The 13,896-nt window shown below is 34.4% G+C and overlaps 1 long non-coding RNA gene across 1 annotated transcript; it reads right to left on the bottom strand.

Moving 5' to 3' along the window:
• Nucleotides 1-228: 228 nt before the first annotated feature.
• Nucleotides 229-7,539, bottom strand: LOC131153374 (uncharacterized). The gene is made up of 3 exons (XR_009136220.1): nucleotides 7,450-7,539; nucleotides 6,554-7,141; nucleotides 229-1,395 (listed from the first exon to the last, which is right to left on the bottom strand). It is a non-coding gene; the product is annotated as an uncharacterized LOC131153374 (long non-coding RNA).
• Nucleotides 7,540-13,896: the final 6,357 nt, after the last annotated feature.

The following is a 13,896-nucleotide window of genomic DNA, read 5'->3' on the forward strand; positions in this document are numbered from 1 at the left end:
AGGGCCTCCTATCTAATTAAAAGCCCAAAACGCCAAGTTCAACTCAGAGCAATGGGGGCATGCCAAATAAGATTAGGCCAACAATCTCACATCCTTTAGCCCTAGGCACATCAGTCTACCAAGACTCTATAAACCAGCTAAGCCAAGCAAGCGCATCAAAATTTTAAATGTTGTAGTATTGCTATATAACAAAAGGTATTAAATGAAGATTTAATGAGCTGATATGTGGCCTGAAAGTTTTCTGAACATGGGCATTTAAATGAAACATTTCACATCTAAATCCATACTCGAAATGTGCTAGAGAAAAGAATTACATCCATTGTAAGGAACTGATCTGTTCAATAAATTACATAGGGAAAAACAAAAAAGCAAATAATAAAGAGTAGTTGGTCAACAAGCTAATAAGACATCGACACTCCTCATTGGCGAAATCTTGAACCCTTTGACTCAATCCAATTACAGCTTTTTTGTTCTACAGTGTTGTAGAAATTTTCCAAGAAGCCTCACAACAAAGAGAGTGATACCATTTTTTATTCTAAATAAAAGAAAACAATGTTTTGAGTTTTTCCATAATATCTAAGAAAGTATATTTTGTTCTCGACTCCAAGGATTCAAGCTACAGCAAAAACAAATGACCAATTGCTAACGAATACCATATGGTTGCTTAAGCTTTCAATCTTCACGCAAACCATGGCAAGGCAATTTAACTTGAAATAATTTCACCCATTCCCCCAAATGACCTAAAAAATTTGACAAGAGCTCTCCATCATACTCCATATGGTTAAGGCATTGGAACGTGATGGAGAGCTCTTGTCAATTTTTGTAGGTCATTTGGGACAATAGGTGAAAGTCTTCCAAGTTAAATTGCACTGCAATGGTTTGCATGAAGATCGAAAGCTTGAGCAACCATATGATATTCATCAGCAATTGGTCATTCGTGTTTGCTGAAGCTAGAATCTTGGGAAAGGAGAACAAAATCTAGTTTCTAAGATTTTATGGCCAGACTCAAAGCATTGTTTTCTATCCTCTAGAATAAAAAATGCATCACTCTTTTGGTTGTGAGGTTTCTTCAGGGAATTTCTACAGCACCACAGAGCAAAGAAACTATTGTTGGATTGAGCCAAAGGGGTTTTAGATTTTATAAATGAGTAGTATAAATTTGTGTTGAGTTCTTCTTAACCTATCCAAGTTCAATTCCAATGCTTGAACCAATGCTCCTAAGCACTATCAAAGAAGCTTTGCAAGAACAAAACAAATATCACAACCAAGAGCACTACAATCTACCATAGAAGTGTCTCTCCTTTGCCCCAAAATCTTCAAAAAATGGTTGTCTTCCTTACCCTCCTTGCAGGGGTATTCTTCCAAATTTTATGGCTATGATCACCTTCTGCATGCCTATGAACAATAATAACAAAACCTCAGTTAGCATGCGAAAATGGTGAATATTCATATAAATATAGAAAAAAAACACAAAGAAAAAAAAAGTCTAGCCCAAGTGATAAGAAAATAATATCCAAATTATCGAGCAATATATATGACTAATTTGGAGCAAAGATTTTACTTGAAAAAACAATAGAAAAAGAAAATAAGAGGGAAATTCATTTTTTACGATATTTTCTTCTTGTATCAAATATCATTTAAAATAAAAAATTATTTTAATATGTATCAAATTTATGATAAAATTTCAACTTCATTACAATAATAGTAGCTTACAACATGTTTATATATACAACTTCAGCTGATATTGAACTGATGAGTAACAGAAAACTTAACAACTCAATAACTAAACTAACAACTTAATAACTAAACTAACAACTCAATAACTAAACTATTGATAAAGTTGATCAATGAGTTGGCAACGATAACTGTGAGCTGCAACTATTCATAATATGCCCCCCTCAAGTTGGACTGTGTATGTTAATCATGCCCAACTTGCCTAGGAAATAATGGAAGGAATCCGAACCCATAGCTTTGGTAAAGAAGTCTGCCAATTGATGAGGCGAAGGCAAATAAAGCAAATGAAGAAAACCAGATTGAACATGATGTCGAACCAAATGGTAGTCTATTTCAATATGTTTGGTTCGTTCGTGAAAAAATGGATTTGATGCAATGTTCATAGCAGTTTGGTTATCACAGTATAAAGCTACAAATTTCGGATGAGAAACATGGAGATCCTTAAGTAAAGATACTAGCCAAACCAGCTCACATGTGGTAGAGGCCATAGCTAGCCTTATATTTGGCTTCAACAGATGATTTAGATACTGTCATTGGTCTTTTAGAACGCGAGGAGATGAGAGACGAACCAAGAAAGACACAAAAACTAGTAAGAGATTGTCAAGTTATAGAGTAGTTGGATTGGCACAATCCAAGTCAATGAAAGCACTAAGTTGAAGGCTTAAGCTATTGAGATAACGTAATACACGTTCAGCAACTTGGAAATGAGGAGTACGTGGATTGGCCATAAACTGATTTAGAACTTGAACATTGTAGGTCAGATCAAGCCGATTGATAGTAAGATATGGCAGGCGGCCAACTAGGCTTCTTTAATGGAATGGATCAGCACGTAACTCATAAGTTTGAGATTCAACCCCATTTGAAAAGGTACTGGTTTACATCCTAAAAGACCTGAATCTCGTAGAATGTCTAGGGCATATTTCTGCTGGCAAAGAGAAATACCCTTTGAAGAATGAGCTACCTCAAAACCCTAAAATAAAGTAAGGAACCAAGATCCTTAATCTTAGACTGCTCATGAAAAAATGTTTTACTGATAGTAATGCAAGACACATTAGAACTAGCAACTATAATGCCATCAACATAGATGAGAAGAGTTGTAAAATCAGCACTACCAACATAAGTAAACAAGCATAAATCAGGCTTCGATTGAGTGAATCCATAAGATAAAAATGTTGATGTAAGCTTGGAAAACCACTGATGTGAAGCTTGCTTTAAACCATACAAGCTTTTATTCAATTTACAAACCATATTCACCCCCCTGAGCTTCAAATCCAGGAGGAAGCTACATGTACACTTCCTTAGACAAATCACCATGAAGAAAAGTTTATTCACATCAAGCTGGTGAGCAAAAAGATTCTGAGAGGCAGCAACAACAACTAAACACCGAACACTAACAAACTTTGCAACTGGTGAAAAAGTCTTAATATAATCTAGACCTTTAACTCGATATAACCATTTACAGCCAATGGGTTGATGTGTAGGAGGCAAAGCAGTGACAATCCATACATGATTCTCTCCAAGAGCCTTAATCTCAGTAGCCATAATATCTCTCCAATGAGAAAAATTAACAATTTCATGATAGAGCTGTGGTTCCTTAGTGGAAGAGACATTAAGAACAAAAGAGTGATAGGAAGGACATGGTGAAGTATATGAAATAATTGAACTAAGATCATAGGGCATACATGAAGAAGGCCAAGAGCATTAGGAGCATTAGAAGCATTAGAAGGAGAACTAGAGGGAGAATCCAAGGTGTTTGATGGAAAAGGAAAATAAATATCATCATAAGTATTTAGAAGAACTAAAGAAGAAGAAAGATAATCAGAAGCAAAGGTGAGAAAATTATAAGGAAGATATGAAAAAGGAAATTGGGTTTCACGAAAAATAACATCTCGTGAAATAAAAATTTATGAGAGTGAATATCAAATAATCGGTAACCTTTGACATCAAAAGGATAACCAAGGAATACACACTTCCAAGCTCAAGAATAGAACTTGTGACGAGAGGAAGATGAAGTCGAAGGAAAACGCTAACAACCAAATACCCGTAAATGATTATAGGAAGGAAGTTTAGAAAAGAGAACTTCAAAAGGTGATTGGTTAAACAAAAGAGGAGTAGGCATTCAGTTAATAAGATAGGTTGTAGTAGGAATACAATCTGCCAAAAAGGGTAAAGGGAGATCGATGAGCTTGAAATCAAAGAGCACGGGCAACATTAAGCAAATGTTGGTATTTTCATCCAACAACCAAATTTTGCTTTTGTGTAGCAACACAACTGCGTTGGCATATGATTCCTTTTAAAGCAATAAAATAAGATGTAAGAAATTCCTGCCCATTATCAATGTGAAGAATTTTGACAGAGGTATGAAACTGATTTTCAACAAGAATGAAAAAATTCTAAAGAGACATATGTGTCTCACATTTAGTCTTCATTGGAAAAATCCATGTACATCGAGAGGAATCATCTACAATGGATGGAAAATAAAGAAATCCTTGTAAGGAAACCACTGAAAAAGGGCCCCAAATATCAATATGAACAAGTTGAAAACTAAAAGTAGTCACCAAGTGCTTGAAGGAAATGGTAATCAATGTTGCTTAGCCATGGGACAAACAGTACAAGGACAATTATTAGCATACTTAAAAGAAGAAAAATAAAGCAAGCCACAAAGCAACAATAGCTTGGAATCAGATGGATGACCAAGCCTATTATGCCAAACATTGAAAGAAGAATGTGTAGAAGTGAGACACTTTGGAGCCGAAACAGAAGGCAATATGAAATTGTAAAGGCCACTAACCAATTTACCCAATCCAATCGTCCTCCATTACTGCAGTTCCTTTACAAAACTTAAGGAATAAAGAAAAATGAAGGAACAAGAAAGATCCAAAACCAATTTACTAGAAGAAATAAGATTGAATGTAAAAGAAGGAACACACAAAACATTCTTTAAAACTAAAGAGTCAAAAAGCACAATATTACGAACATGAGTAACGGGTGCTTGAAGACCATTAAGAAGCATAAAAATAATACGAAACAATAAATGTAATGGAAAAAAATAATGTAACCGAGTTAACCATGTGATCAATAGCCCCGATATCAATAATCCATGAAGTAGAAGGAGAGTTAATCGCGATAGAAGAAAAAGCATGAGATTGAGATGAAAAAGAAGAACAAGAATGATAAGAAAGAATACCTGTCATGTGAGTTGGAGTTAAAGAAGTAGTGGAATGCACTGAATGCATAGAAGTAAGTGTAGAAGCAGAAGAAGATTCTTGTGAAACAGATGGCTAAATGAGAGCTAGTAACTGATGATATTGCCTTTGAGTAAAAGGCAATGATGGAGAATCAAAATTAAGCTCAGTAGAAACATTGTGAGCTGAACTCAGTGATGTAGATTTGGACTTAGTAAATTTGTATTCGGGAGGGAAACAATGCATCCGATAACATTTTTCCACAGTGTGACATGTTATACCATAATGCAAACAAACAAGACGATCTTTCTTGACAGAAAATTTTTTGTTACCAGATGTGGAAGATGCTGGAACAGAAAGAGGAGCATGTGGAACTACAATCTGTCAATGACTCTCTTCTTGAAGCAAGAGAGAAAATACTTTGTTGATCAACAGAAGAGAATCAAGGAAAAGAATTTGACGCCGTATGTGACCATAGGATTCATTCAACCCCATTAGAAATTGCAAAAAATGATCATAGTGTTGAAAATCCACAACAGATCGGATAGCACCACCAGAACAAGCATGAACACAAGAATAAAAAGGAGGACGTTAGCTTTGAATTTCATCCCAATAACCCTTAAACTGAGTGTAATGCTGAGTAGCAGAAAATTGAGCTTGAGATAAATCCGAGATAGCTTTCTTGAGTTGAAAGATGCGAGGATAACTGTTGCAAAAGAAAAGATCATGAAGATCCAACAAAATCGCACGAGCAGTGGTCACATAGATGACACTAGCTACAATCTCCTTAGAAATTGAATTGAGAAGCCATGCCACAACCATTCTATTACAATGGCTCCATGGATAGTTAAGAGAATAAAAAATTGGTGGTTGAGGGGGAGAGCATTCAATGAAAGCTTTTTATTCTTTGCATTCAAAGCAGTTAGCATGGATTGACTCCATGTATGATAGTTATCTCTGGTCAAGACATGAGAAACTAGAATAGCACCGGGATGGTTTGAATTATTGAGATAATATGGATTGAAAAAATCATCAATGGTTGATGAAGGAGAAGAACAAGGTAGAATGACAAATGCGGAAGGAGAGGAGGAAATTAGAGAAGCTTCAAAGGAAACACTCTAAAGTAGCTCTAATACCATATCAAATTTATGAAAATGTTTCAGCTTCATTACATTAACAACAGCTTGCAACATGTTTATCTTTGTAACTTCAACTGATATTGAACTTATCAATAACAGAAAACTTAACAACTCAATAACTAAACTAAAAACTTAATAACTAAACTAGCACCTCAATAACTAAACTATTGATAAAGCTGATCAATGAGCTGGTAAGGATAACTTTGAGATGCTGCTATTCATAATGATATGATGAAAAATTAAGAAAAATCAAATTTATTCATTGATTTGATGTAATTTTTTTATTTTCTTTCTCACTTTCCTTTATAACCAAACATAAAAAAAATAAAATCCTCCTTCTTCCCTAATATTTTCCAAGTTCCAAAGGACCATTAAAGGAAAAACATGAACCCAGCCTTCAAATTCTCCTGTTTCTTTCTGAAACATCCGACATGTGAACCTAATCCATATATAGACCATACGCAGATATATGTCTAAAGTAGATTAAAATTCTACCTGTGATCAGGAATGATGCATATGGTCAGAAACCGTGTCCGCTGTTTGTAAACCTGGCGAAGACAAATAAGGTGAAGCACTGGCTTCTCCCATGTTGAAGAAACACAAGCTTATGTCCGAGGTTGCGGCTTCTTCTTGCAATGTAAAATCTATGTGATTCGCTTGGATCAATGCGTCTGTTGCTGGACAGGAAACAGAGCCATTAGTGCCCCAAAACACCATTTTGTCCTCTTAAGCTTTTCACCTGTACCACACACATCATGTGAGAAAAAACTAGCCCCTGTGACGCTGACTTCGTCCAATTGCCTCCCTCCCACAGCCCTTTATAAACTACAAGGAGTTCACCACGTGATTACACCAGGAATTTCATTTCAAATACTATATTTGTTTTTTGAAATTTTGGCGCTTGATTCCTAAGGATGATATCTTAGGTGGTATTTATCATTGTGCCCTGGAAAGCAGATCTGCAGGGATTCTGATGATACGGTACAGAAAATGGGGTTCTTACCCTCCTGACCTTCAGGGAATAAGAGCCATGGCATGTGTTGAGAGACGACTGGGCACCCGCGACCTCAATTTAAACATTATCTGCAATTTTAATTTGAACAAAAATATTATGAAATTGATATTGTATGTGTGAATGGTCTAAATGTGTGTATGAAGTAGTATTCACATACAAAAAAAAAAAAACACATGGATGAAAAAGCCTGTAATTTCCAATGATTGACAGATATGTGTTAGCAAAAAGTTTGATGTTTGGGCATATTATTAGCAGAGAGCATGATGCCAACACAAGCTCCAAGAAGACCGAGAGACTGCATGTTATTGCAACACAAACATCAACAACAATGTTGAACAACAGTTGTCTAGAGAGAGAGAGAGGGAGAGTGATGAACCTGAAGCCAGGGGATCTGAGGATCTGAGATTGGAAATGAGTAGATGAGGCTCCCCAAATTGTGAGAAAGCTAGCAGCTGATTCTTCTTGCTGCGTAACCCTACATCAGTTATTTACTCTTTACCCATACAAAAAGGATGGACATCGGGCGTGGGCTCCCACATTTATAAACACAAGGGGTTTCCAAGTTGGTGAACTTGGAGGATACGCGTTAATTTTTAAAAAGTAAAAAATCAAAAAAAATTTATTAGAAGAGCCAAAAGTAAAAAGCTTGGATCCTTTCTAATGACAGAAAGATACGCGTTGATTTTTACTTTTTGATCTGTGTTTCCTTAAAATATTTGGGATTGATACGTTGCCGTTTTGCTTATTTCCTACTTGCGGCTACCATTGGGGGCAAAAATTGACTGCAAAGTTATATCAAATCCAATTGAGGAAAAATTGAAAACTAAATTTGCTGTCTTGAAGGCAAACTTGCTATCTTGGGAGGTAGGATCACACTCATTCAAGCTGCATTATCCAACCTCCCTGTTTACTTCATGTTTTTTTCTTAATTGCAACGAATGTAGCTTATAAACTAGAAAGTCTTCAAAGGAATTTCTTGTGGCAAGGATGTTCAAACAAGTTTAAATACCCCTTGATTAAATGGAATAGTCTATACCCCAAAAATAGTAGATGGAGGTCTGGGTATAAAGATCTGCAATTGATGAATAAGGCCAAGTATAAATTGAAATTCTACATAGAAAAAGACAGATTATAGAGAATGCTTTATTTGTTAAAGATATTTTATTCATTTCTTTTTCATGAAATGTATATAGCAAATATTTTGCAATGATATAATTAATTAAGTATTTTTTTCTAAATTAATTGTATTATTTATTTTTTATAATTTTTTATATTTTAAAAATAATAATTTAATTATGTTTTCATGCTTATGTCAACTGATTCATCTGACTTAGTTATTAGATGTTCAATTCACTTATAAGTTTAATTTTTTTAAATATATATATATATATATATTATAACTAACTGATTAATTTTTCTAACTTAATTTATTAAAATAATGTTATTTTATTAATTTATATTACGAAAATTGAGTGAAAGGATAAAATTGTCATTTTTTAAAGATAAATTTTAATTTTTTCGCCAAACTTAATGGTTGACTTACGGTCAACCAACGGATTGTCCATTTTGTCAATAAAATTAAACCTCAAAAAGGTTTTGTTTTATTTTTATTAGGTTTGCCTCATTTTTCTTCTGTTTCTATTTGCTAATGCATGTTGATACTTTGTTTGTAAATGATTTGATTTTGTGCACTTTATGTTAGAACTCATTACAATAGCTAAAATGCTCTACAAATCGAACATACCAAGGAAATTCTAATTTACCTACGTTGGGTTTGGTTGATAGAATGCTTATTCTAGAAATAGATTAGGTACAATTAATAGTTATAACAAGTTAGTTATAATTAATTATATAAAATATTATGTTACCATGAATCAATTAATAATATGAAACTCTCATTATGTTATAACATCGAACTCACAAGGAATAGTTAGTTCCAAATTTCACCATATAAGTGTCTTTTTCCTTTCTTATTGCTTTTGAGAAGAAGCGAGACTTACTGAAAAATCGCGGAAGAATGAGTAGGATTTCTTTCTCTCCCAATTAATAAAAATTAGTTCTTATGATATGACAATAGCACAAAAATATATCTTTTCAGCGGCACAAAAATAGCCCAAAAATAATCACAAATATCAATCACACAAGACACACAATTTTACGTGGAACACTCCTTCAAATTAAAAGGTAAAAATCATGGGGCTTGAGAGTCCACTCAAAAACTTTACTATGATAAAAGTGTGGATACAATATCTCAATTTTTAGCTAAAACAATGAGTGCATAACTCTATTTTTAACTAACAACAAGAGGTCTTAAAAATTAAAGAGGGAAAGTCGAGTAGTTCACCGAAAATGTGGTTACAGTTCAAACACAATTTCTAATGCTACAGTTCTTGGATGACCAATCTGACCACTCAAATCCGTGTCTATAAGCCCTCTATCTACTGACAAAAAATCAGTTCGATCAAACCACGGATGACCCTTCACTCATAGAATGATCAAAACTGAACACTATAGCTAAAACCTATATTTTCTCAATGTGGTTAGTGTTAAAAAGTAGATATCTGACATAACAATGCTTGTACGACCAATTCAACCATCCATATTAGCATCTATGAGTCCTCTATCTATTGATAAAATATAAGCTCGATTGGGCACTATTGCTACACTCAGCTGAGTTTAGGGCTAGAGTTTTGGGCTTTAGGTTTTTGAGGTAGGCTTTAGACTATCGCTTTGAGGTTGGGCCTTTAGGCTATGTTAGGTTGTGGTTTTAGAGTTTAAGTTTGGGCTTGGGTTTTGGTTTAACTAGGTTGGGATAGGCTTGGTTAGAATGGTTTTTAAGTAGGTTGGGTTAGGGGTTTTTAAGTAGGTTGGGTTAAGGTCTAGTTCGAGGTGGCAAGGATAACTGTGAAGATTAAAAGTTAAGAAAAATAAAATATATTGGTTGATTTAATATATTTTTTATTTTCTTTCTCATTTCCTTTATAACCAAACATAAACAAAAACATGAACCCAGCCTTCAAATTCTCTTGTTTCGTTCTGAAACATCCAGATATGTGAACCTAATCCATATATAGTCCCTACGCAGATATATGTCTAAAGTAGATTAATTCTACCTGTGATCAGGAATGATGCATATGGTCAGAAACTGTGTCCGCTGTTTGTAAACCTGGCAATGACAAATAAGGTGAAACACTTGCTTCTCCTATGTTGAAGGAACCCAAGCTTATGTCCAAGCTTACGGCTTCTTCTTGCAATGTAAAGTCCATGTGATTCGCTTGGACGGATGCGTTTGTTGCTGGACAGGAAACAGAGCCATTATTGTCCCAAAACAGCATTTCGTCCTCTTAAGCTTTTCACCTCTACCACACTTGTCTTGCAACTGTCCAGGTAAATTTTATTCTGTTGAAATTTTGACGCTTGATTCCTAAGGATGATAGCTTAGGTGTTTTTTTATCATTCCGCCCTGGAAAGCAAGATCTGCTGGGATTCTGATGATACGGTACAGAAAACCTGGTTCTTACCCTCTTGACCTTCAGGGAATAGGAGCCATGGCATGTGTTGAGAGACGACTGGGCACCCGCGACCTCAATTTACACATTATCTGCAATTTTAATCTGCACAAAAATATTATGCAATTGATATTGTATGTGTGAATGGTCTAAATGTGTGTATGAAACAGTACTCACATACAAAAAAAAAAAAAAAAAACACATGGATTGACAGATATGTGTTAGCAAAAAGTTTGATGTTTGGACATATTATTAGCAGAGAGCATGAAGCCAACACAGCACCTAGAAGACCGAGAGACCAACATCAACATCAACAACAATATTGAACAACAGTTGTGTAGAGAGAGAGAGAGGGAGAGAGATGAACCTGCAGCCAGGGGATCTGAGGATCTGAGATTGGAAATGAGTAGATGAGGCTCCCCAAATTGTGAGAAAGCTGTTAATTGCTAGCAGCTGCGTAACCCTGCATCAGTTATTTACTCTTTACCCATACAATAGAGGCCAAGCCACCGACTCTCCTGATGCCTGTGCCCTTCAGGGATAAGGATGGACATCGGGCGTGGGCTCCCATATTTATAAACACAAAGGGGATTCTAAGTTTGTGAACTTGGAGGATATGCGTTAATTTTTAAAAACTAAACAATAAAAATAAATTTAATAAAAGAGTGAAAAGCAAAAAGCTTAGATCCTTCTTAATGACAGAAATTTTTACTTTTTGATTCATGTTTCCTTTAAACATTTGTGATTATGTTTCCTTTAAACATTTGTGATTGATAGGTCGCCGTTTTGCTTATTTCCTACTCAAGGCTACCGTTGGGAGCTAAAATTTGCTACAAAGGCATATTAAATCCAATTGAGGAAAGCTTGGAATTTAAACTTGTTGTCTTGATGGCAAAATTACTATCTTGGGAGGTAGGATCACACTCATTCAAGCTGCATTATCCAAAGTCTTCAAAGGAATTTCTTGTGACAACGATGTTCAAACAAGTTTAAATACCCTTTGATTAAATGGAATAGTCTATACCCCAAAAATAGTAGATGGTGATCTAGATATAAAAATCTGTAGTTGATGAATAACGCCAAAGTGGAAATTGAAATTCTACATAGAAAAGGAGTTAAAAATATTTTAGTCATTTAATTTTCATGAAATGTATATAACGAATATTTTGGAATAATATAATTAATTAATTACTTTTTTAAAATTATTTGCACTATTTATTTTAATTAATTTTTCTTATTAAAAAAATTAATTATGTTTTCATGCTTATGTCAACTGATTCATTTGAATTAGTTATTAGATGCTCAGTTCACTTATAAGTTTAATTAATTTTTTTTTAGAAATATTATAATTAAATTATTAATTTTTCTAACTTAATTTATTAAACTAATGTTATTTTATTAAAATTGAGTGAAAGGATAAAATTGTCGTTTTTTTAAACATAAAAATTTTTTTTTTTGCCAGACTTAATGGTTGACTTATGGTCAACTAATGGAAGGTTCATTTTGTCAATAAAATTAAACCTCAAAAGGTTTTGTTGTATTTTTCCTAGGTTTGCATTATTTTTCTTTTGTTTCTTTTTGCTAATGCATGTTGAGACTTTGTTTGTAAATGATTTGATTTTGTGCACTCTATGTTAAAACTCATTACAATAGCTAAAATGCTCTACAAATCGAACATACCAAGGACATTCTAATTTACCTATGTTGGGTTTGGCTGGCTGATTGCTTATTTTTGGAAATAGATTAGTTACAATTAATAGTCATGATAGGTTAGTTATAATTAATTATACAAAATATTTTGTTACCATGAATCAATTAATAATATGAAACTCTCATGATGTTATAACATCGAACACACAAGGAATAGTTAGTTCCAAATTTCACCATATAAGTGTCTTTTTGCTTTCTTACTACTTTTGAGAAGAAAGGAGACTTACCGAAAAATTGTGGAAGCACAACCAGAATTTCTTTCTCTCCCAAGTATATCTTTTCAGCAGCACTAAAATAACCTAAAAAATAATCACAAATATTAATCACACAAGACACCCAATTTTACATGGAACATTCCTTCAAATTAAAAGGTAAAAATCATGAGCCTTGAGAGTCCACTCAAAAACTTCACTATGATAAAAGCGTGGGTACAAGATCTCAATTTTTAGCTAATACAATGAGTATATAACTCTATTTTTAGTTAACAACAAGAGATCTTAAAAAATCAAAGAGGGAAAGTTGAAAATTTCATCGAAAATGTGGTTATAGTTCAAACACAATTTCTAATGCTACATTGCTTGGACGACAAGTCTGACCGTTCAAAACAGCGTCTATGAGTCCTCTATCCATTGACAAAAAATCAGCTTGATCGAACCAGGGATGACTCTCCACTAGTCGATTGATCAAAACTGCACTCTACTTCTATACTCGACTGAGTTTAGGGCTAGAGTTTTGGGCTTTAGATTTTTGAGTTAGGCTTTACACTATGGATTTGAGGTTGGGCCTTTAGGCTATGTTAGGTTGTGGTTTTAGAGTTCAACTTTGGCCATGGGTTTTGGTTTAACTAGGTTGGGATAGGCTAGGTTAGAATAGGCTTTAGTTATTGGGTTAGGGTTTTTAAGTAGGTTGGGATAGGCTAGGTTAGAATAGGCTTTAGTTATTGGGTTAGGGTTTTTAAGTAGGTTGGGTTAAGGTCTAGTTCGAGTTGGGTTTGGCCTTAATTTAGGCAGGCTTAGGTTTTGGGCTTGGTTGTTTGGGTGGGATTGGGTTCTCAAGTTAACCGATCATAGTCAACAAGTGACTCAGGTCAAGGTTGTTAGGTAGTTGACTCGAGTTAAGTAGCTGAGAGTAGTTGACCTAGGTTTGTTGACTTGGGTTGAGTATAGTTGACTTGGATCTAGGTCAGGTTGGCTTGGTTCTAGGTCTCTTTTAGGATTTTCAAGTCATGTTGAACCAGTTTTTTGGGTCGGTTTGACCTGGGTTTAGGTGGTTTAACCTAGGTATTTGGGTTTGTTTGGGGGTTTTCATTAGGTTTTTGGGAAAGGTTTTCATTTTTTTTTTTTTTTTTTTTTGGAGTGGGGGGGGGTGGGATTTTGAGGGTGTGTTATGTTTTTTTTTGGTATTCTTGAATTAAATTTTGGGTTATGTTTGCATGAGAATTTAGGAATTGAGGGATTTTGGTACAATTTTGATTAGAAGCCTTGATTTTGAACAAAAGCAGTATTCAGTTTAACTTTTTTCAAAATTTAATATCTGACGAAATCAATGCCAATTTTGCATTGTTCAACTTGAAATATTGTAATTTCAGGCAATGAAACCTAATT

This window comes from Malania oleifera, chromosome 4 (genome assembly GCF_029873635.1).
Source record: "Malania oleifera isolate guangnan ecotype guangnan chromosome 4, ASM2987363v1, whole genome shotgun sequence".
NCBI classification, from domain to species: Eukaryota; Viridiplantae; Streptophyta; class Magnoliopsida; order Santalales; family Ximeniaceae; genus Malania; species Malania oleifera.